Source organism: Corvus moneduloides, chromosome 17 (assembly GCF_009650955.1).
Source record: "Corvus moneduloides isolate bCorMon1 chromosome 17, bCorMon1.pri, whole genome shotgun sequence".
NCBI lineage: Eukaryota > Metazoa > Chordata > Aves > Passeriformes > Corvidae > Corvus > Corvus moneduloides.
The window spans coordinates 9,907,347-9,926,260 of NC_045492.1; positions in this window are offsets into that span (position 1 = coordinate 9,907,347).

The following is an 18,914-nucleotide window of genomic DNA, read 5'->3' on the forward strand; positions in this document are numbered from 1 at the left end:
CTTTCCCTTTTCTTTTCTTTCCTTTCCTTTTCTTTTTTCTTATTAAAACTCTAAATTTCATTAGTTTGCACTTACAAAAATAAGCCTGGCATCAACTAGTGAGCTCTCCTGAGATTGTGTCATCAATTTACCCTGCTATCGAAGCAGTCCGGTGTCATGCCTGGCACGGTGACAGTATCCAGCTGCAATCCTGCGGCTGCCTGCAGTCACCTGCCCTGCCTGGGAGCAGAGAGGCACTTACATGGACTTTTCTGATTAGGAACTTTGGTCTCAAGGTTTCAAGGGGATTAAAAAAAAAAAAGAAAAAAGGAAGTTGATTGTAAATTTAATTCCTGCATCGTAGTCATTTCTGCACCACGGGTCATTAAGCACACATTAGAACTGCCACCCATTTCTCACAGGAGCTGCACCAGAGACACAGAGCGTGGCTGCTGCATCCTGGAACATCCTGCCTGCAGCCTGTGGGCTTCTCAGGTGGTGGGGGGCACCCTTAGCCTGGATTTTTACCTGGCAAATCTCAGGGGAGAGCCAGAATGGTGGCAACCCTGAGTGCAAGTGTGACTGATAAATGCTCTGGGAGTGGTGGCTTCTCCGTATCTTACATTAAAACACCTCCTCGTCTTATCGTCTCCCAGTCTCCCGTTCATTTCTGACCCTTCCAGCTAGCGAAGGTCTAACAGTTCCACGCTTCAGGTCAAGGATTTGCCCAGCCCTAACAGAACCAGCACTATTTGTTGCCTGCCTAAAGTGAGGTTTTCTTCTAATAAAAAAGTTCCATGTGCCCAGCAATGTGAAAGATAGATCTGTGAGCATGTGAAAGACCTGAACCCAGACATGCTCAGCACTGGCCAGAGCTGCCTGAACACTGCCCATGTCAGTCTGTCCAGGCTTGACAAACAGCCTGAGGAAGGTGGCTCCTTTAATAGGCTTCAGGGGTTTATTTATAGCCCCTTGGAATAAGTGCAGCTGATACTTAAGATCAGCAGAATTAATGACAGCAAGCTGGCAAAAGGCCAGGTCTGCAAATAGTGCCACTAAAAGTCTTCTCCACCATAAAATTTGTTTAATGTAAGAAATCATATCGTGCAGGGTTTTGTCTGCCATTTTTACAATTAGCAGGAGAAATCTCCAGTTCGCTCCTGAGAGCAGCCAGTGCTTTATGGGCTGTCTTTTGGTGGTGGTTTGGAATTTTATGTCTGTGTTTGGAGGGACTCCTTGTGTCTGTGTCCCATGGGAAGGGTCCCTTGCCCACTGTGGATCTCCTCTCCATTCCCCAGAGATGTGGGGAACAGAGAAGAGAATCAGGACCTGTGCCAGGTCCATGTGGTGGCTGATCACAGAGGAGGATCACAACCTGCATGTGCCAAACCTCAGGATCAAATCTTTGCCCAAAGAGCTGCCAGCCAGTGCAGTGACATTCCTCCAAGATTTCACCAAAAATTCATCAGCTATCCAGAAAAGCAGCCTGTGGGCTGGGCAGAGCAGAGTGGGGCAGTCTGTGATCTGTAGACAAGCAAAATGCATTGAAACCAGCCACTTTGGTCTCACTTTGTCCGTATTCGATAACTTTGAGATACTTTTCTCCAAAGAGCCATGTCAAACTTTGGCAAGTATTCCCACTTTCTACAACCCTCTCAATCATACACAAAATCCCCAGCAAATTGCCTCAAACGGAGTTATTCTATTCCCTTTTTGTTTCCTTCCTCTAATGGAACAGAAATGAGCTTGGGTGGTTTTGCTCACTAACCACAACAAATGACTCTAATAACACATGCCGCAGCATTCCTGCTGTATGGGCTGGCATTGTCCCTGCCAGCACATTCCTGGGAACAGCCTTTGCAGGTGAACATCTGCCCTGGGGTGCAGAGGGACCCCAGCTGTGTTTGGGGAAGAAGGGAGATCTCCTGTTCAGCTCAACCCACAGGCTACTCTGCTTTGCAAAAGGCTGGTTTGGGGCTCTCACAGAGGTTTTCCTTCCCTGGGGGAGCAGTGCCTTGAAAAAACTAAGGTTTCAGGGTAATAAGCAAGGAGAATGCTAGCCAAAATGAAAAGGCTGGTAATGCCATAAAGTTTTGAATATGGTTGTATTTCGGGAGCTGTACACCTGTGATTGAGGCACAGTGTGATGGCAAAGAGGTCACCTGCTTTCTCTTCCTTGTGCTCGCCCATCCAGCACCCACCACCAGCAGAAGGGCCAAGAAAGAGGCTTCTGCCCATCTTATTTTCTGAAGGGTCTCCTCCAGATGTGTCCTCTGCCCTCGCACCTCTGGATCAGCCATCACCTCTCACCCGAGGTGCCCATGGGGCTGTGAGACAACCTGGAGAAGATGGGATTACTCTGGCATCTTTATGGGAACACCTTTCTGTGGTGTTTGCACTGTGACATCCTCTGGACATCCTGCCATGCACAGATTTTGGTCCAGCTCCCTCCCAGGACAAAGGTTAGCCATGGGTGAGCCCCAGCCAGCTCCATTATTTAGGTTACTCGTTTCTGCAATGGATTGAGCACTTCCCTGCCTGATATTTATAGGCACACTCAGGATCCCAGATAAAATGCTGTATCTTTAGTTAAAGATGCAAGAGATGATTAGTGTCCTTTCCATGGCATATGTTTTAAAGTCAAAGTACTTCAGGGGTGCCTTAATGCCTTGCTGACCTGGGACCTACATTTGGAGGAAGCTTTAAAACTAAAATAGCCATAGAAAGGGAAATAATTGGGTGGATTGTGCTGAAAAAGGTGTTAGGTACAGCTGTTCACTCTGTCTTTTTTTAATTTTTAGGCTTTTCCTATCATATTCTTCCTCCAGGAGGATGAAAAATTGAAAGAACCGGGCACACAGTGCCTCCTGTTCAGATACAGGCTAGAAGTGCACACGCTGGCATTTATTTAGTGGAAGGAGGATAACTCCATCACACAGAGACGTGGAAGTGTCTCCTGCAATTCCCTCTGCACATTCAGGGCTCAGAAGTCACAGGGGGAGCTGCCGGCACTGGTGGGGTTCAAGCACAGGGAAAACGAAGCCCTTGCCAGACCCCTCGTGCCCTATTTCCAGGTAACAACCAGGTGTCAAGGAGGCACCTTGTTGGCTGTACACATTTTAGAGCTGAATTTCAAACTTTCTTCGTCTTAGGGGTCTCTGGAGGCTCCATTGTGCTGCGTGGGGAGTTTGACCTTGGGAGAGGTTTGCAGGGCTGCTGTGGGCTGCAGCTGGAGAGGCCCCTGCCATGGCAGGATCCACGGATTCTGTGCCTTCTGGGATGCTCCACATCACTCCAGAGCACAGCTGTGGAATCCCCTTTGGGAGACGTTAATGCTGCTCAGGTGCAGCTGCTCTGGGGACGCATCTTGGAGCGATGCTGTGGCACATCTGAGAAATGAGCCCTCCCCTGGCACTGTGCCCTCAGTGGGGACAGGCAGCTTCGCTTTTCATGGGACACCTTCCTTCCAGATCCACGTGAGAGGTGTCTGTAGTGATGGGATTAGGGAGAGAGGCTGGCAGCTGTATTTTGAGCCCCCAAAAAGGTATTTTGAAATTTCAAAATCCTCCAAGAGACCTGACCCCTGAACAAACACCGTGCAGCAGCTCCAGCAACCCTAATTTCAGCACATTGAGTCTTTCTCCTGCTCTCACATAATGCTACAAATCCAGAGGCTTTTCACAAAAGATGTATCAGTTCAAGTGAGTTCCCTGTAGAGTTCTCATCCATAATCCAAATCCAGTGATCAGGAATTGCTCTTCCCACCCTGTGTACCCTGGAGCGATGCAAACCCACCCACAATTGCTCTGGACGGGAGCTCCCAAAAGGATTTCAGGACTTTTCTGTGTGCAGTGCCTGACCCTGCAGCCAAGGAGGGTGATGTCCTCTGTCCCTCGGTGCTGTCCTGCAGGTGATGAGCACCCAGCAGGGGTTTCTTGGTTGGTACTTGCAGACTCACAGAGTGGTTTCAGCAACTGGGGGTTGTGCTGATGTATAAAACTTGAAACTATTTAATGCAGGGCAGAGGGAGGAATCCAATGGAGCTGCTCCTGGATTGATACAGGACCTGTGCCCAGGGCCTGATCCCTTCACAAACTCCAGTGCATCCCATGTCCTGTGCAAGGCACCAATTCAGCCCAAGCAAGAGTGATAAACAATTGTATAGGAATTACACATTTGCAGAACAAAAGTAATTTTGCTACAAAATCTACAATTTCAAGCAGTGAAAGCCCTGATCAGAGCCCGCTGTGCTTTGCTAGCATGCACACCACAAGCAGAAGAGGGCATTTCACCCCGTAAAGCTTCATGTTTCCAAATAACCGGGATTTTTATATCCCAAATTACTAATTGCAAATTATTCACCCAGTTTGCATAGAATGTCCTGGTTTTTGCTGAACTAAACCCAGCTGTATAATACCCTGTTAGCCTACTGGGCTTATCTCCAGAGCTCAAAGCTGTTCAACTTCCTTGTCTCTCTTTTCCCTCTCATTTATTTTCCATATGATAAATAACAACAAGAACAACAAAAAATATCAAAATAAGACAGAAGTTTTATTTTTTAGTGCATGGTTTTCTGGGGCATGGGGAGAAGGCTGAAGAACCTGAACTATTATCAAGAATGCCACTCAAATTACAATATCATTGTTTGAAAAAAATTCTGGCAGCTAATTCTGATTGCAGTGCACATTTCTGTGCCTGTGACAAATGATTTCTAAAGTTAGACTCAAGGACACCAAGCTTCCAAGAGGTCACTCATCTCTGGTGTTTTTTTTTTTTTATTTGCCATACCCAAAGATTTTTTTAAATACTTGAATTAAGAAGAGGTGGGAAAAAAAATAAAGGGAAGGAAAGCAATGATGATCTGAAAAAGACTGAAGTGCTTTGGTTTAAAAAGAGTGATGCTCAGAGCCATAAAGTATGAAATAGAGGAGGGGAAGCAGATTTGGGGCTAACCTGTGATATCACATTAGACTTTAAAGCTGTTCCAACAGACTAAGCATTTGAGAAAGAATCAGAGCTGTTGGTGATAAGTTGCTCCTCTTATCGGCAAACTGTCATCTGTCTTGAGTGAGAACATTTTGTCCACCCTACCAAAACAAGTCAGAAAAATTGGATAAAAACAAAAATATAAATCAGAAGGGTAGCTGGGAGCAGAACTGAAACGATGGCAATTTCCTGGCAAGGATTGCTGTACAGCTAAATGTCAGATGTGGCAGAAAGAATTATATTTTAGACTTGAGGTCAGGAATTATGTGTGAGCATGTGGTGGCCAGAGCCCGGCCAGTGCAGCCGTGTGGCTCTGGTGACAGCCGTGGTGTCCCGACGGGCAGCGGTGCCCAGCGTGTCCCGGCTGCATCACCCCGGAGCGCCACAGCTCTGTCCCTTCACTGTCTCTGCTCCTTCCCAGCCCAGCTCTGCTGCATGATTTTGGCAGGGGCTGCGCTGCTGGGTCAGCCCCTTCCTGAGCCGCAGCAGCCCTTGGTGCCTGCAGGTGCTGAGGGCAATCTTTGCAACTGGAGCTAAACGTTGCCAGAGCCATCCTGCCCTGTGCCTGGCTCCCCACAGACACTTCTCCATGGCAGAAGCGCTGGCAGATAACAAGAAATTAAGTGCTTCTCAGGCTCTTTCTAGATTATTTCTTTTTAATTTAGTATTCAATTTAAATCTTGATTTACTTTCTAAATCATAATTCCATTGAATTTGCAAAGCACACCTGGAGCTACGGCGTTGGATGGGGAATGGAGGTGCACGATCTTCCAGGGAATGCTCGTGTGTGCAGGGTCCTGGGGACCAGCTGCACCCCAAGTGCTGGGCTCCACCTCTTCTCTGTGTCTCCTGCAGGTAAATCCTGCTCAGGTCAGGGGGAAACATCAGGATACAACCCATTCCTGGGCATGGATCACTGCCCTGTCTGCCCTCCCCTGCTCACAGACATTTAACTGCACCCAAAACTCTCAGTGCTTCCTGTCCTCAGGCCAAGGGGACAGTGCACGGGGAAGTCACAAGTGCATGTGTGCCTCTAGAGCACAGAAAAATATCTGGGGACACGGGCACAATGTCACAGCAGCACCTTGACATTTGAGCTGGGGGTGTCGGTGACACCCCCGGGATGAGCTGTGCTCCTGTCCCAGGCAGAGGCTCGGCAGCCCAGGAGGGCAGACATTGCTCTGTGCTCAGGGCATGCACCAAATTTAGGCAGAGCAGGGTGAAGGGGAGCCAAGGTGCCGCCTGCCAGCCGCGCCTGCACTGCACCTGATGCTCCCAAGTGTTTTTCTCCTTCACTTCAACACCCTTAACACAGTGTTCCCATTGCAGCAGCCAAACTGATATTACTGGAGGCAAGACCTGAATCAGATCCTGAAAAATCAGCTATTTAAATGCACCATAGCTGCTGCGCTCTCGGCAGCAGCGAGACCACAAGACACACAACTGGGGAGTGGAGGTACAATGAGGGAAGGTTTGGTGATTTTACAAAATCACCGAATGGGAAAAGAGAGCTGCTGGGTGGAAATGAGACGTGTGGTCCCTCAGGTCATGACTGGTGAAGACATGACAATGTCAAAGGCTTGTGCAGCCTGGGACAGGGAGCAGGGCAGGGATGAGTCTGTTCTCTGCCCTGAGGAAAGGAGCAGATGAAGGGGAGTCACTGGAAAACCCCCTAAACCCCTTTGGGGCAGGGGGAGTCCTACAGCCCCAAGCACTGCTCTCTGCCCAGACTGCCCCAAGGTCACTGCACCCCTGTACCAGCAACCCCCTTCCCCAGCCCTGGGTGCTGCAGGAGTGGAATATCCAACATCGTGGGGTTGTTGGGGCTGTACCAAGGTGGGTTCCTCTGCTTTAATTTGGTTTTTATTTCTTTTTTTTTAAATTAATTTTGCAACAGTTTGGTTTCAGGGCATTGCAAGTGCTTCTGTAAATCCTGATGAATGAGCTGAGCCTTTGCTTCAACCCAGGTGGGAGCAGAACATCCCAGGAAGGTTGGATTGCAGGCACTGCAGAGCCCTGGTGCCAACAGCCTGTGCACATCTCCTAAAGACTGAGCAGTTTGTAACAGGGGTCTGGGATAAGGAACAAGTCATTCCTTGTTGGAAATATCCCAACTGCAGGACATCAAAGCTGCCCTTTAAGCAGAAGCTGTGAGAGGCTGGTGCAAACTCATCTCCTCGGAGCACCATTAATGCACATTTTGTTGCAAGAGGAGAGTGACCCAAGCAAGGGTTAATCGAGGCTGTGCTGTGCACCTGGCACACGTACACTGCCTCTGCAGCACAGTGGGTGCATATATATCTATATATATCTTATAGAGAGATATTTATTTATCTATGGCATGTGGGCTGGGGAGCAGACAGACTCTCCTCTCACCATGGTGGGGTGTGGAATGCCACACGAATTCTCTCTGTCATTTCTCTGGAAATCCTGGCAAGCCCAGGGGAGTCTGCAGTCGATCAGCTCTGTATCCCTGTGTACCACTGAGGGAGATCTCTGCGGCGTTTGGGACACCCTGGAGCAGCTGTCACCCACACAAACACACCTTCCCCAGCACCCCAGGGACAGCCGAGCACTCAGCACCTCCTGGGCTTCACCTGCTCAGTCCTGGCTTTGCTGATGAGACCTTTCAGTTGCATTTAGAAGAGCTTTACTGGCTTTTTCTATTTGAATTGTAATGCCCCAACATCATGGTTCGTAAGAAAGAACTGGAGCATCAGCCAGGTCACGGCCATCACACAGGGCTGAACTTCTGCTTCAGCTGCTTTTGGCTGTGCTGTTTGCTTGTTTGCATGGATTATCATCTTTCCTGCCTGTATTGTACCACTGACGATAAATTCAAAGCAACCAGGGCCCAAATTTTTGAAGAGGTTTCCCTAAGGGAATGTCAATTACCTTTCCCTTCCAGCACCGCAAATGTCCTCTGGCACTTAAAAATCACAGCTTTATTGTGAGAAATGCAGCCACTTGCTCTAATTATTCATACTGCACTCTAAGGCAAGCAAAAGAATAATAAAAATATTTAGTAGGTAAATTTGAAAAGGCAAGGGGTTGGTAATTCTGGGCATAGACAAGTACAACCCCTGACAAAAACAGTCTATGCAATGGTTCATGCATGAAAATATGAAATGAATGGAAGAGCGTTGTAGACTCGTTTTGGAGATCTCATTTTGGGTGGAATTTCCACTGAAGGCAGCTTGTATTGCTTCGCTGCTGGGAATCTGACTGGACAGAATACTGCTGGAACTGGGTGGGTGTTTCTGCCCCTGCCCAGCACGTTTGAGGCCACCAAGAGCTCTGTGCTTCCGTGTGCTGGTGCATGTGACCACACTGGCTTTGGAAGGGGAAACTCAAGAGCCTTTGGGTCCAGAAGAGGATGGAGGAGAGCCTTCCTTCCCCTGATTTGACATCACCCCAGGGACCAAGGGGTCCTCCTGGTGCTCAGGGAAACTCAGGGAATTCCTCAGGGAGAAACTGTCCTACTCTGCCCTTGGGGAGTATGGTCCCTTCTCAGTACTTGTCCTCCAGTGCTTCATCTCACTCCATCCCCACTCCTTCTCTTCCCCAGCTTTTTCTTCATGGGCTGCCTGGCTCCTTCCACATTTAGATGCCCATCTGTCCTTGCTCATTGTTATTCTCCACCCATCTCCTTAGCTCAGCCTAGTTTCAAACTGCTTTGTCAAGGTGCCAGGATCCCCTGGTGGAGGTGAAGGTTGGCACATCAATGCCACAAATGCATCCCAGAGGATGAGCATCTCTGCACATCTTGTGCCTGGAGAGAGGCACCAGGGGCTCAGAGGTGCTGAGGACCCTCCCTGCAGCAGCACTTCCAGATTTGCAGCCCTGCCTCAGCTGCCAGCTTTACTCCAGCCCTTGGCTTTCCCCTGGGCTCAACAGCCCAGCTATGAGTGCTGTAGTGTTTGGGAACCAGCAGCCTTAATTATCTTTTAAACCTCATTATGCTCTTTCCTATGATCTCCTCTTTGTTCTTCCTTCCAACCCTCTGTGTCTGCGGGCAGTGGAGAGCTCTGCCTCTCCCCACAGTTCCTCATAGCACCGCCACGTTCCCAGACAATGTGCATATGGAATTCTCATCTAAATCACCCCCCCAAAAGCAGTGGCAAGACCCAAGGTTCATCATCATGAATCACAACCAGACCACAGGCAGTGGCAGCAACTCAAGAAGATGCAAATGTCTTGTAGAAATGGCAGGAACATGCCCCATTGCTGACAAGGGCTTCCCAGCGATTTCCAGCCTGGGCCCATGGGAGAAAAAAAGTGCTCTCATCCCGGGACACAGAGTCTGGCTTTGTGTTACATATTATTTGTGAGCAAAATAACCCTGTTTGTCCTAGACCAGCTCGTTGTGGAGGCTCTGAAATTAGGTGTCATTACCAGGTGTTATTACTCTGCAGGCAAGAAGTTGTACCTAGCGAGCAACCCAGTGAGCTGCAGACAGATGAGGAGGATAATTTGATTCCATCTTTGGAAATGTCAGACTTTATGGGTGGATAAAATACATTCCATTTTCTTCTATTTATCAATATTGGGTGAAAACAGACTAGAAATTGCTTATAAATGGGGAGTGTTGAGAGAAGGGCTGTCTATTTGTTACCCCTTGCAGATGCACAGCACTGCCACAGCTACTTCTGTGCAGTGTGAGAGAACCACACAGAGCAACAAAGCAAGGCACAGATGGGAGGAAGAGTAACCCTTGCTGCCTTTCCTTTTACATGGCACAAACGGGTCCAGGTCCTGCAGCTGATGATAGTGGTCACACAAAATAAAATGTTCACAAAGCCACTGCAAATTCTTGTCTTTGAAGGAGAATTTGAAGAACCCTGTAAGGATATGCTCACCTGATCTCTGAGCCAAAGGCAAAGCAGAGACCTGGGGCTGGATAAGTGGAGCTCTGTGCCCTGAAGAGCAGATGAGCCCATGGTCAAAGCAAGAGGGGGCAGATGGGGCTGGTCCAGGGAAACACCAGCACCAGCTTTGTCATGTGCTTGAATTGCCCAAACCGGTCAAAATCTGAGCACACAGAAAAGATGCAGCCCCTGAGAGCACCGTAATGGTAAAGGGAGGGGTTTCAGGAGGGAGAATAGAACAGCATTGAATGAACTTTTCAGATAAATTATACCCAAAGAGGAATGAAACATTATAGCTTCAATTACCGCTGTGCCCAGCCACGCAGGTAGTAATTCAAACAAGAAACAATTGCTGGATTGTCACCCTCAAATCAGACACATACCATTTAATTCCATTTACTGTGGGTTCACTGACTGTATTTTGAATCAAATACAGCCATTAATGTGCAAAGATCTGAAAAATGCATGTGTCCCTTTTACAAATGTGACAGCGAGACTGTAATTCCTGTAAAATCTGTTTTCTTCAGGTTGGGCTGCTCCTATTGCAGTTAGTTATGCAGATATTAAAAGTTTCACTATGCCAAGCTAGACCTTTTTGAAATGGCTTGTACTTTTTTGTTCAGGGCACATGAAAACCATGGCCAGTTCCAGCCTTCTATTCCATCACCCAAACTTAGCAAACTGATTTGAATGCAGAAAAAGCCACTTTCATTAAAACAATTAAACCCTTACTACTATGGCTGTATCTGGCCATTCGAGCACAAGTATAAATCATCAATTACAGGAACTAAAAGCTTTCAGATGGAATTGCTCTAACACCTGCCTCATGCAATGGGCACAGGAAGGGTGACGTGCACCCGGCTTCTCTGGGGCAGCACTGCTGCCTAAATAAAACCTTGTCATATCCAGAAAGTGAGTATTATTGTGCTGCCCTGGTTGGCTCTGGCAGAGAAGCAGCACATGCCTGTGGGCAGGCTGAGCAGCAGGAGCAGTGCTTGGGATGGGAAGGGATGAGAAGAGCTGGCATCTCTCCCCAGGTGATGATGCCTTGTCCCCAGCAGAGCCATCACAGGGTGCGTGTGACCCCAGCTGGGTTTTGCATCCTTCAAACCCTGCAATGGCACTGCACAATGGCTGAGGTGATGCCTCCCCCATCCAAGAAACAATTCCGTGGGTGGAAATGTCCTGTTCAGTGTGGTACAGGGAAATGGGTTTGGCACAAAGCTTGGGAGATGTCTGGAGTCCTTTTCCTTCTTGGAATAACACCTTCATGTACTCCCTGTGTCAGCACCGTCACACATTCTCTATGGGGTCACAGAGTGTGCTGCCTAATAAAACCAGACCTTTCCACAGAACTGCACTCACTCTTCTGCTCTGCCATAGGATGCATCAAAGGGCAGATTGTTTAAACATTTCACTGGTTACTGTGTGGGTCATCAGAACTGGACATATGTAATTTCAAAGGCTTTTCTCCTCCTGCTCCTCACATCATTCCAGGTCACACTTCCCTACAGGTGCTCGCTGTTGACTCAAGGACACTTCCAGGCAGCAGAATATCAACGGGGCAGGGATGGACAGGCCAGCTCATCCTACACATTTTAAATTGCTTAAAAAGGCCCAGAAGCCCTTTTGCAAAGAGAGTCTGTTGCAGGGGCTGAAGTCAGTGGTCAGCATGTGGCTTAGACAAACAGAGTGGTCATTAGTGACTGTTCTCATTGTCACACCGGTGCAGACTGTTAATTCAGCACAAGAGTCATTAAAAGCAAGCCTCGGTGGAGAGAGAGGCTTTTGTAAATGCCAGATGACTTGGCAAAAAGTGAAGAAGACCCTCAATATCCTGCACTGCTCTGCTTGTAAATTCAGAACAAAAACTCCCAGGAATTTGCTGGCGACAGGATTAGGCACTAATTATTTTCTTATGCTGAAAGCTGTTAAAACCTAACCCAGCTTTCCCTCACCCTGTAACCAAGATAAGCTCACTGGTCATTCCACAGGTCCCTCTCTTCCAGAAGAGTGTCACTACTTCCAAATCTCTCCCCCTGACTTTGTCTGTGGGTTGAGAGGCTGGTATCACCCTCACACTGATTGGTGGCTTTGGCTCCAGGTTTGGGGATTATCCATGGACATTGTCCCAGCCTGTCCCCAGCCCTGCTCCAGCCCCAGGGCTTTAATTGCCTCTGAGCTCACAATTAAAGAGCAGCATCCACTCTGCTGCACGGGTGTCCCTCCCTTAGAGTTCCTCCTACCAGGTGCTTTTAATTTATTTGTATTTCCAGCAGCGATAATTGAGTTATCAATTTTGGGCTCTTTTGGGCCAGAAGCAGAGATCAGAGAGCTATTTTATACACCTAATTATGGATTATTTCCCATAGCTATAAAACCACGGAGAGACAGATCCAGAAAATATGTCATGAGGTCATCTGTGTCCTCTTCATCTCTACTGGCTTCTCCCTATTGCTTCCTTAAACTCCAGGCTGAATACCCTCTGGACAGAAGAGTTGTCAAAAGCAAGGGATGCCTATTTACCCACAGGACAAAATCTCTTCCCACTCCAGAAGAGAGCTGCTTAAAATTAAATTCAGCTTTTACTGAAATGATCTGTTTAAACCTTTAGCACCTTGTTGAGTCAGGCTGAGATTTATCCCATTTCTGTGCAATTTGGCTATAATCTGGCTCATTATGGTGACCCAGGGTCCTGCTGAGGAGTGAAGAATTTGATTTTCTTTCCCACTAATGGTTTTTGGGGGGGGTTGAACAGGATGATCCTTAAGGTCCCTTCCAACCCAACTCATTCTGTGGTTCTATGAATTGGATGTGGCCCCTCATGCCCCCCTTAGCTCCCCACTCCCCTGGCCCAGGCTTTTTTGCTGCAGAGCCTCCCTCCATCCCGTGCAGGTCTGAGCTGCCTGGAGCACGCTGCAGTGCAGAGCCAGTGCTAAAGTCCAGCAGATCCTATTTTTATATTTACGGAAAGAGACGGGAATCATCTGTGTGTCAGGATTGGGTTTCTGGTGGTGACATGAAGAGGCCATCCAAGATGTATGACCCAGCAAATGTACTGTAATGCACACATCACATTTGTTCTCTGAGTAAGTAGATATTGTCTAGGGTATATTACAGCTGTGCTTTGGGGTTTAATTTAATGTGAGTGAACTGCCTTAATTTCTCTAAATTGTAGTAATAAACATAATGCTAACAGTGATATTGCTAATAATTTATTTTGCAAGTGATTAATCAACAATGAACTATTTTAATTACCTGTTCAGAAATGCCAAATTCTAAATTAATTATGTGTCATTATATGAATTCACATGTATAAATATATACACCTATACATGAATTCCAAGGGTAATTAAAATGAATAAACCATCAGATTTGGTGAATTCATAGAGCTGAGGGAGGATTTCCTCTCCCCTGCTCTTCTGCCTTTTTGCATTTCACCCTCAGCACAAAGAGAATCTCATTCCAGTGCTTTATGCAAGTCGTTTGTGGTCCTAAAAAAGATATTACCTGGAGAAAGTAGCAAATTCCCTGGATCCCACAGTGCAAAGAGCAGTGTCAAGGGCAGGGGTGTGGGAAGTGGGAGCAGGGGAGGGGGTGGGGGCTGCAGCATTTCTGTCTGTGGGAAATGCAGAGTGTGACTCTTTGGGGTGATCTCTGTGCCAGACCTTGGAACTCCCTGAAAATAAACCCCAGTGGGAACTGGAATGGGTGAGAAGGAGGTGATTCCCTGCCCTCAGTTGTTACCAACAATTTCTGTAGGGAACTCAGGCATTCAGTTAACAGATTTGGGGTACAACCAAAGAGTTTTCCTTTTTGCCTGGGAGGGGGCTGCACCTGGAGGTGCTACAGGGCACAAAGCTGGCAGTGTGGGGTATTTAGCAGTGGGAACATCCCCAGGGGCCCTAAAATGATGCTGGGCAGAAAGGGGGGACCATCCTTTTGCAGTAAGACTGAAGCCCAGAGCTCATGACCAAGAGGCCCCCGGCCATCCAGCACTGGCCCAGCAGCAGCAGCAGTGGTCCCCAGGGGGTTGGTGGCCCCTGTGGCACAGAGGGGCAGGGGAGGGAATCTCTAATTTAGCGGTGGGGAGCGAGACAGTTCTAATAGTTTGTAGCACTGGCTTGAAGACCAGAATGATTAACGAGAGCAATGCCATGGAGGAACCAGAATCTAAGTAATGAGACCTTTATTTGATACATAATACCACTGGGACCTTCTAGAAAGAGAATACCCGGAGTAGGGCTAAGTTTTCTGGCTTGGGAATGCATCAGGAAGGGGGAAAGTATTGCTGACTCTGCAGTCAAATGCTGGGGCTGTGTGCAACAGGGCTGCAGTGCTGTTCAACGTGAGCCTGGGACATGTTAATTCAGTCATATATTTTCAAATGCTGGAAAGACACCCTGATTTAGTGTGCTGCCTGGATCTATGCAGAGTTGTGGGTTTAAAATGCAGTGTCCAGAGCCTGATTCCATCACCTCATGGTTGAATTCAAGCCGAGAGAAGAAGAAGAAGCCATTAGATACATACCAAGACCTTCCAGCCAAAAAATTACTTATGGTTTCAATTGAAGGAGAAGAAGTTGTAGAGAGTTTAGGTATGGATGTCAGAAACACAGCAGTTAGCAGCAGAGATGTATGAGAGATTGGGAGGTGATAACTTAGATAAATTGGTGTCTCATCCATATTAAGGAGACAGCTCATCCTCAGTTGCTGCCGGATGACATGAACGGTGGAGCGTATATGGATACTAAAATACATTGGTCTTAAAGTTAAATCCCCAAGAACTATCAGAAATAAGTCTCAGAAGCCAAAGTGAGATTTGATGCACACTGCAGAAATATGCAGTCTGTCAAAGCATGCTGCTCTCTCCATATAACTTCCACCGTTTGTGGGACAATTATAGGGAAAACAATACTGTGATCTGTAAAGCAGTTCCTGGAGTGGTTTTATTCACTAACTCAATGCTATGCATAATCATTGCCAGCAACATCTCCAGAGGTGTGTGCATAATAGAGAGTCATCAAGTCAGTGAGTCAAAACATCAGAAAATAAAATTCAGATGAACGTCACATTCAAAAATTATATTATCTGTCATTTAACACTGTCTGAAGACCTCCTTATTGAAATAATACATCTAAACCAAAAGCTACCCCAGGCAGTAATACCATATTGCTCTGCTGTGTTTAGGATCTACTAGGAACTGGGGGTTTCTGCACCTTGAGCTGGCTGCCAAAGCAGGGGAGCTGGGTTTATAAGACCTGTGGGGATCTTCAAACTGAAGCATCCAAATGACTCGTAGAGGGGAAACAGAGAGCACTGGGAGGGTCTGTTCCTCTCCTCTACCCATGTCAAAGCCTGCCAAGGTCAGGAGTGGTCCCCCAGCATCACCCATTTCCTTTGCTGTGTAGATGTGTACAGTAATTTTCCTTTCAACAGCCAAATTTGCTTCTAAAAGAGAGTTTGTATCCAAATGCAAACTTAATTTGCCCTCACTGACATTACACTTCACTGGATTAGATCCTTCATGCCTCCTGTTCCAAAACACCCATGGAGATAAGAAGTTACCCTTTTTGAAAATGCAGCCTTGGAAGACCTTTAAATCCCCTAACTAAATTTTTATCGTGCTATTTTCCCCAAAGCACCATGTACAGCATTGTCTCTGCACTGCAGCTTGAAAGGAACAATTCCCTGCGGATGCAGGCGCCCGCAGCCAGGAATATCTGCTCCGGGATGCTTTGGCAGGGATATCACAGCATGGGCCATAAGGCAAGTGCATATACAGGTATGTATGAAATGTGTATGTCCACGTAGGAGCTGCACACAGGCAGGTGCAGGCAGGGAGTGCCAGTGCTGGATAATGAGCGCGAGCTGCTCCCGAGTGTGAGAATGAGCAATGAGCATCTCTGCTGGAAGCAAAATCAGGAACTTGGGTGAGCTTTGCTACTTAGACAACAAATCACTGGGTGTGCTCGAGGGTTCATTTTTCATTGGGAAACACCAGTGAAACGAGTACTTTGCTGCTTATCTCTTTATTGCTTATCAGTCCTTCTTTGCCCTTCATTTCTTGGAAAAGGCATGGTGCTTAAATGGGTTGAAGGGTGGATGCTGTGAAAGAACTAAGCCACCTCTTTAATCCCAGAGGCTTCATCAAGGGTTCATTTTGCTCTCCAGGAAAATCTCTGTCTTCCCAGATCACTCACCTCCCTCTCTCCACCATCCATCTAGGTTGCTTCGTTTGTATCTGAAGTCATGCTTGCCATCCTTTGAAGAGGTAGTCTCCTCTAAAAAATCAATAGTTAACATTGTCTTTAAATAGTCTGACATTTACCTTTACTGCAGTTTTCATTTCTTTCTGGGATTGCTCAGACATTTGTATTACCAGTGTACATTCCTTATTTCTCTGCCTGTAGCCACGGACCAGGAGCTTTGCAGGGATGGCAATCCTGGTGGTGTAGCTCCCAGCCTCAAATAAGGAGACTTTTGCAAGATAATTGAGACGACTGGAGCTTGCTAATAGAACCCTCTTTAATATATGGAAGACATCAACTGAGAATAATTACAAGCAAAAGGGTATCATAAATCCCTGAAGAAAATACAATGCTGAATGCAGTTTTCCCAACAAGCAAATTTGAATGCTAGCCCAAAGGTCAAAATAAAAGACTGTGAGCTTTAACCTCCTGAGCCATCCACCTTTCCTTTGGCTCTTGTCAGGAATTTGTCTGGGGGTTCATTTAGAAAGCTGCCTGCTCAGAGCAGGGCCATTTGCAATCTGGGAAAGTTAAGCAAATTAGCAGAATTATTAGGTAAGAGGCAATTCTCCACAGCCTGCAAAGCAACTGCTTGTTAAATTGGTTCACACGGGAGAATTGCACTGATCGAATGATGGTTGCAGTGTTTGCAGAGGGAAGGCTGTGCAGTCATTTCCTTTGAAATAACGCTGCTGTGCTCCAGCTAAAGAATTAAAAAAGGAGAGTTTGTGCAGATTCCCTGGCAAGCTGGGACAGACTCCCTGCGCAAATGCGCTGGAAGATCCCCTTGTCTTTTAAACATATTTCTTCTACCCAGTTCCTTCTGCAATAATAATAATAGTAATAATAATAATAATAAAACTAAAAAAGAAGAAAAACCCAACCCCTTCAAACTATCTACTTCTAAAAATAGGGAGGGTTGCAGGAGAACTAATGCCACCAGAGCCCTGGAAGCAGGTGGCTCGATGCACCCGGTCCCCTCTGGGACTTGCAAGGACACCTGGGGTTTTGCAGCCTTGCTGTCCTGGGAAGATTTTGGGAATGTGGCTTTCAGCAGCAGAAACAGAGTGCTCCAAGAAGCCAAGGAGATGGTGGCTCACCCATGGTTTCTGATCTGTCAGTCTCATTTTTATATAGTCTTTGGCTATTGATTTGATATTTTTATACCTTATGTAGTGCACTTAGTACAGGAAAAAATGGATTCACCAAGTAAATGTGCTTTATTAGCAGGTCTCTGATGGAAAATTATGTCAGTTTTCCATTTAAAAGATGCATCAGATTAATTCACTCATGAATCAATCTGTCTATGCTTGAAAATCTACTCACACCCCACATTAAATCGTCCGGTGTGACACTGCAGACTGGAGATCACAATGGAAGTTTTAAAATGATGAAAAGGTATTACTGTGAAGTTTATAGCACTTCCAAGGCAGCTGGGAATGAAAAGCTCATCCCCAAAATGAAGTGAGAGTGTTACACCAGGCTTAGCTCCAGCTTCCCTCGCAGGAGAGGAAGCTACATCAGTTAAAGTTTGGTGATTTTTTTTCTTTTTTTTTCCTTTCTTTTTTTGTTTCTTTCTATGCCCAACGGATGTCCCAGCTCAAAGGGTCATCCCAGGTTTTGTTCTTCACAGGCTTTTTTTGTCTCACAGGGCCATGCTCCTCACCCTGGAAAGATGGATTATGCCTGTACTTTCCAGGTGATCCACAAAAGGGGGATAGAATTTAATTCCTTTCCCTGTGCTGAGTAGAGGCTGCAGGATCATTCATTATTTGTTCCTGAGTGAGTGCTGCATAGGGCCACCTCTTACCCCTGGCAGGATATCAGCTCCTGGCTGGACACTGGAATATTTGGGAAACAGTTTCAAATCTCTCCCTCTCTCACTCTTTCCCCACTCCTGTCCTATGCAGGAGAAAGCAGAAATCACCTGTCAGACATTGCACAAAATGATTTATAGGAGGGGAGGACAGGAAAAGCTGGAGGCAGATTTTATCAGAGATGCTAAAAGATGTGAAATAACTGTCCCACGTGGACTTGGAAAAGAAGCCCTTGGTGTTGAGTTTCTTCAAGAGAAAGACTGGCCATGCTGTGCCCCATCACTCGGTTACTGAGCTCCTTGTAGCCCCCCTGTAGCAGATGCTGCTTCTGTGCTCAGCCCCAGCTCTGTGGTGCAATTCCACTTTTCAGCCCCGGGGCTACATGAAGCATCTCAGTGTTTATTTTTGGTGTTGTAGAATAAAAGACAAGCGCTCAGAGCCAGCTGAGATCCCTGGGTGCACATTGGTAGCACAAGCATAAGGCAAGAGCAGTTGAACATGAAAATAGGGAGTCTCTCTTGGAATCATTCAGGTTGGAAAAGACCCCTAAGATCATCGAGTCCAACCGTTAAATCCATATCCAATCCAGGCAGGCCAATTGCATAGATAATTTACGTGGAGCAGCCACAAGCTATTTTCCATTGTCCCTCTCCTTGCTGAATACCCCAAAATGAGGGATTTTTTTCCTTGTGAGGAAATGAAGGACGGATCCACACCCCAGGCTGGGTGCTACTACAGCTCAGCCCTGCTGCAGGAGCTGAGGTAATGCGTGGAGCCGCCAGGCTGCTACACGCGGCCACGCGGCTGCTGTCTGGCCACGTCAGACACAAAGGGAAGGACGTCTGCTCCAACCTCAGCCAAAAAAGGGCACGTGGACATGGTTCATCTCCTGCTGCAAACAGCTCAGGCTGTGCAGGCAGGCACCGTCTTGCAGCTCACCAGGAAGGGCGGCGGAGGAGCAACCTGCACAAAGTAGCTGAGGGATCCTTCCTCTGCTCTTGCTTGAGTGTGCAG